Below are 6,266 nucleotides of genomic sequence, written 5' to 3'. Positions count from 1 at the left end.
GTTAGTCCACTAATTTAGGGAGTATATGAAATTTTATTAAATTAATGTATAAAACAATTATACGATCTCATGTACCATGAAAGAGGGTTTATCATACATTAATACAAATGTAGAATGTGGTTAGAAATTTTAAAACAACACTAAAGATTATAGGTTTTAGTATATAAATTAATTTACTGAAATTCAATATTTTTGTAGGGGTCAACACGTAGATTTTGAGAAAATTTCAAAAAATACGACAATATTGTTTTAAAGCATAGTTGCATCTTGCACTAACATATGATGACGTTGAAAGAGGTTTGGAGCCTTTGTTGTCTACGTTTTTCAAGAAAATAGCGATTTTATAGTGGTTATTCCACCGATTTATGGAGTATTATGAAGTTTTACTAAATTAATTGATAAAAAATAATAACTATTCTCATATACCATGAAAGAGAGTTTAACATACATTAATACAAATGTAGAATGTGGTTAGAAATTTTAAAACAACACTACAAAAATTAGGCTTCAGTATATAGAGCGTTTAACGCAAATTTCAATATTTTCGTAGGGGTTAACACAGATTTTGGGAAAAAATAAAAAAATATAACAATATTGCTTTAATTCATAATTGCCTTCTGTAATAATATATGGTGATGGTCAAAGAGGTTTGGAACCTTTGTTGTTTCCAATTCTCTTGAGAATAGCGGTTTTATAACGATTAGTCCACTAATTTAGGGAGTATATGAAAATTTACTAAATTATTTTTTAAATAAATTGAACGATGCTCATGTACCGTGAAAAAGAGTTCAGCATACATTTGAGTTCAGCATACATTAATACGAAAGTAGAATGTGGTTAGAAATTTTAAAACAGCACTAAAAAATTAGTCTTCAGTATATAGAGCGTTTAACGTAAAACTCAATATTTTCTTAGTGGGTTTAGCACATAGATTTTGAGAAAAATTCCAAAAATATAACAATATTGTTTTAATGCATAGTTGCCTCCTTTACTAATATATGATGATGATCAAAGAGGTTTGGAACCATTGTTGTCTCCTTTTCTCTAGAAAATAGTGATTTTATAATAGTTAGTCCACTAATTTAGGGAGTATATAAAGTTTTACTAAATTAATTAATTAAAAGATTGAACGATTCTCATGTACCAAGAAAGAGAGTGTAGCATACATTAATACAAATGTAGAATATGGTTAGAAATTTTAAACAACACTAAAGATTATACACTTCAGTATATGAAACATTTACCAAAATTCAATGTTTTTGTAGGGGTTAACACAAAAATTTTGAGAAAATTTTAAAACATATGAAAATATTGTTTTAATGCATACTTGCATCCTGCACGAACATATGATGATGCTGAAAGAGGTTTGGAGCCTTTGTTGTCTCCGTTTTTCAAGAAAATAGTGATTTTATATTGGTTATTCCACCGATTTAGGGAGTATTACAAAGTTTTACTAAATTAATTCATAAAAAATTATAACGATCCCCATATACCATGAAAGAGAGTTTAACATACATTAATACAAATGTAGAATGTGGTTAGAAATTTTAAAACAACACTAAAAAATTAGGCTTCAGTATATAAAACATATTTTGAGAAAAAATTAAAAAAATATAACAATTTCTTTAATGCATAATTGCCTTCTGTACTAATATATGGTGATGGTCAAAGAAGTTTGGAACCTTTGTTGTCTTCATTTCTCTAGAGAATAACAGTTTTATAATGGTTAGTCCACTAATTTAGGGAGTTATGAAATTTTACTAATTTTTTTTTTAAATCGAACAATGCTCACGTACCATGAAAGAGAGTTCAGCATAGATTTATACAAATGTAGAATGTGGTTAGAAATTTTAATACCACACTAAATATTATAGGCTTCGTTTCAGTATATAAAGACTTTACCAAAATTCAATATTTTTGTATGGGTTAACACATAGATTTTGAGAAAATTTCAAAAAAATATGACAATATTGTTTTAATGCGTATTTGCATCATGCACTAAAATATGATGATGTTGAAAGAGGTTTGGAGCTTTTGTTGTCTTCGTTTTTCAAGAAAATAGCGATTTTATAGTGGTTATTCCACCGATTTAGGGAGTATTATGAAGTTTTACTAAATTAATTCATAAAAAAATTATAACGATTCCCATATACCATAAATAAGTGTTTAACATACATTAATACAAATGTAGAAAGTGGCTAGAAATTTTAAAACAACACTAAAAAGTTTAGTCTTCAGTGTATAGAGCGTTTAACATAAAACTCAATTTTGAAAAAAAAAAAAAATATAACAATATTGCGTTAATGCATAGTTGCCTCCTGTACTAATATACGATGATGGTCAAAGAGGTTTTGAACCTTTGTTGTCTCTATTTCTCTAGAGAATAGAAATTTTATAAGGGTTATTCCAATAATTTAGCGAGTATATGAAATTTTATTAAATTAATTTTTTTTTTTTAAATGAACGATGCTCATGTACCATGAAATATATTTTAGCATACATTAATACAAATGTAGAATGTGGTTATAAATTTTAAAACAACACTAAAGATTATAGGCTTCAGTATATAAATTAATTTTCTGAAATTCAATATTTTTTTATGGGTTAACACATAGATTTTGAGAAAATTTCAAAAAATATGACAATATTGTTTTAATGCATAGTTGCATCATGAACTAACATATGATGATGTTGAAAGAGGTTTGCAGCCTTTGTTGTCTCAGTTTTTCAAGAAAATAGAGATTTTATAGTGGTTATTCCACCGATTTAGGGAGTATTATGAAGTTTTACTAAATTAATTCATAAAACAAATTATAACGATTCCCGTATACCATAAAAGAGTGTTTACAATACATTAATACAAATGTAGAAAGTGGTTAGAAATTTTTAAAAAAACACTAAAAAGTTTAGGCTTCAGTGTATAGAGCGTTTAACGTAAATCTCAATATTTTTGTAGGGGTTAACACATAGATTTTGAAAAAAAATTCAAAAAATATAACAATATTCCTTTAATGCATAGTTGCCTCATATACTAATATATGATGATGTTCAAAGAGGTTTGGAACATTTGTTGTCTCCATTTCTCTAGAGAATAACGATTTTATAATGGTTAGTCCACTAATTTAGGGAGCATATGAAATTTTATTAAATTAATTTTTGAAAAAAATTAAATATGCTCATGTACCAAGAAAGAGATTTCAGCATACATTAATACAAATGTAGAATGTGGTTAGAAATTTTAAAACAATACTAAAGATTACAGGGTTCAGTATATAAATTAATTTACTGAAATTCAATATTTTTGTACGGGTTAACACATAGATTTTGAGAAAGTTTAATGCATATTTGCCTTCTGTACTAATATATAGTTATGGTCAAAGATGTTTGTAACCTTTGTTGTCTCAATTTCTCAAGAAAAAGCGATTTTATAGTGGTTATTCCACCGATTTTGGGAGTATTATGAATTTTTACTAAATTAATTCATAAAATATTATAACGATCCCCATATACCATGAAACAAAGTTTAGCATACATTAATACAAATGTAGAATGTGGTTAGAATTTTTAAAACAACACTAAAAAATTAGGCTTCAGTATATAGAGCGTTTAACGTAAATTTCAATATTTTCGCAGGGGTTAACACGTATTTTGAGAAAAAATTAAAAAAAATAACAATATTGCTTTAATGCATATTGCCTTCTGTACTAATATATGGTGTTGGTCATAGAGGTTTGGAACCTTTGTTGTCTACATTTCTCAAGAGAATAACGGTTTTATAAAGGTTAGTCCACTAATTTAGGGAGTATATGAAATTTTACTAAATTATTTTTTAAGAAAATTGAACGATGCTTATGTACCATGAAAGAGAGTTCAACATAGATTAATACAAATGTAGAATGTGGATAGAAATTTTAATACCGCACTAAAGAATGGTTCTAAAAATCGGTCTAGGCGGCGCCTAGCCCCCGCCTAGGCAACAACTCGGTCCTATCCGAAACGATTTTCTTAAAATCCGATTTATACTGATTTATATGATTCAAATTGGTTTAAACTGTTCTAAATCGGTTAAAATTGGTTAAAATTGGTTAAAATCGACCTAAAATTGTCTATATATGTTAAATAAAGCAATAATATTATTACAAATCTAAAAATTTGTCTACTTTCTTCTGTTTTGTATATCTAATTTTGATAATTCATCACAATAATTTTATAATTAAACTTAAAAACTAAAATATGTTATACAAATGTATAAAATATATAAAATAAATCAACAATTTGATAACGCCTAGGCCTCGCTTAGGCCCCGAATAATCCGCCTAGTCGCTAGTCCTCTATAAAGCGCCTAGTTACCGCCTAGCGATTTTTAGAACATTAGATTATAGGCTTCAGTATATAAAGCATTTACCAAAATTCAATATTTTCGTATGGGTTAACACTTAGATTTTGAGAAAATTTCAAAAAATATGAAAATATTGTTTTAATGCATATTTGCATCATGCACTAACATATGATGATGTTGAAAGAGGTTTGAAGCCTTTGTTGTCTCCGTTCTTCAAGAAAAGAGCGATTTTATAGTGGTTATTCCACCGATTTAGGGAGTATTATGAAGTTTTACTAAATTAATTCATAAAAGAATTATAACGATTCTCATATACAATAAAAGAGTGTTTAACATACATTAATACAAATGGAAAAAGTGGTTAGAAATTTTAAAACAACACTAAAAAGTTTAGGCTTCAGTGTATAGAGCGTTTAAAGTAAAACTCAATATTTTCGTAGGGGTTAACACATAGATTTTGAAAAAAAATAAAAAATATAACAATATTGCTTTAATGCATAGTTGCATCCTGTACTAATATATGATGATTTTCAAAGAGGTTTGGTACCTTTGTTGTCTTCATTTCTCTAGAAAATAGCGATTTTATAACGGTTATTCCACTAATTTAGAGAATATATGAAATTTTATTAATTTTTTTTTTTTTAAAAAATGAACGATGCTCATGTACCATGAAAGAGATTTTAGCATATATTAATACAAATGTAGAATGTGGTTATAAATTTTGAAACAATACTAAAGATTATAGGCTTCAGTATATAAATTAATTTATTGAAATTCAGTATTTGTGTATAGGTTAACACATAGATTTTGAGAAATTTTCAAAAAATATGACAATATTGTTTTAATGCATAGTTGCATCCTAAAATAACATATGATGATGTTGAAAGAGGTTTGGAGCCTTTGTTGTCTCAGTTTTTCAAGACAATAGCGATTTTATAGTGGTTATTCCACCGATTTAGGGAGTATTACGAAGTTTTACTAAATTAATTCATAAAACAAATTATAGCAATTCCCATATACCATAAAAGAGTGTTTACAATACATTAATACAAATGTAGAAAGTGGTTATAAATTAAAAAAAAACACTAAAATGTTTAGGCTTCAGTGTATAGAGCGTTTAACGTAAAGCTCAATATTTTTGTAGGGGTTAACACATAGATTTTGAAAAAAATTCAAAAAATATAACAATATTATTTTAATGCATAGTTGCCTCATATACTAATATATGATGATGGTCAAAGAGGTTTGGAACATTTGTTGACTCCATTTCTCTAGAGAATTGCGATTTTATAATGGTTAGTCTACTAATTTAGGGAGTATATGAAATTTTATTAAATTAATTTAAAAAAAAAAATTAAATGCTCATGTACTGATACCACTCAAATTATCTTAAAGAGTGATTTATACTCTCTCAAATAAGAGGTCGAGTTGTAGTACTTAGAGATCGAATTCACAGGGAGCTAGGGAACCTAAGGATTCTAATATGATTTGTTAAGGAAAGATGTTTTAATAGTAAATTGCAGTTTTATATTGAACAAGTGTTTGTTCAATAGCATGTTTTTGGGGGTTTTGGTGCTTAAAAAGGAAATAGCTAGACTTGAGGTTTTTATTCAGGAAAGTTGGAATTATAATCCTATAGATGCCTAATGAGTTGCATGCATGATAATGTAAAGCTCAACTATTTGATCAACAAGTCTTTCGGCTCTTGCAAATATAAAAACTTCATAGAATAATAATATAGATATCAATGGAGTTCCAATCACAAATTATAACTTATGATCTTCTCTCCCATCTATCAATAAAACAATGAAACACAAAGAAAACACAATTTGCCTCTAACATGGCGGCAAAGCTTATATAATTAGGGTAAAAACTCGTCAGGAGCAATCTTGTAAAATAGTGAAATCTTGGGCTTCAAGTTGGCTGT

The sequence above is a fragment of the Brassica oleracea genome, unplaced genomic scaffold (assembly GCF_000695525.1).
Source record: "Brassica oleracea var. oleracea cultivar TO1000 unplaced genomic scaffold, BOL UnpScaffold00615, whole genome shotgun sequence".
Classification (NCBI taxonomy): Eukaryota; Viridiplantae; Streptophyta; class Magnoliopsida; order Brassicales; family Brassicaceae; genus Brassica; species Brassica oleracea.
The sequence above is the reverse complement of the archived record's forward strand: the minus strand, read 5'-3'. Positions refer to the sequence as shown.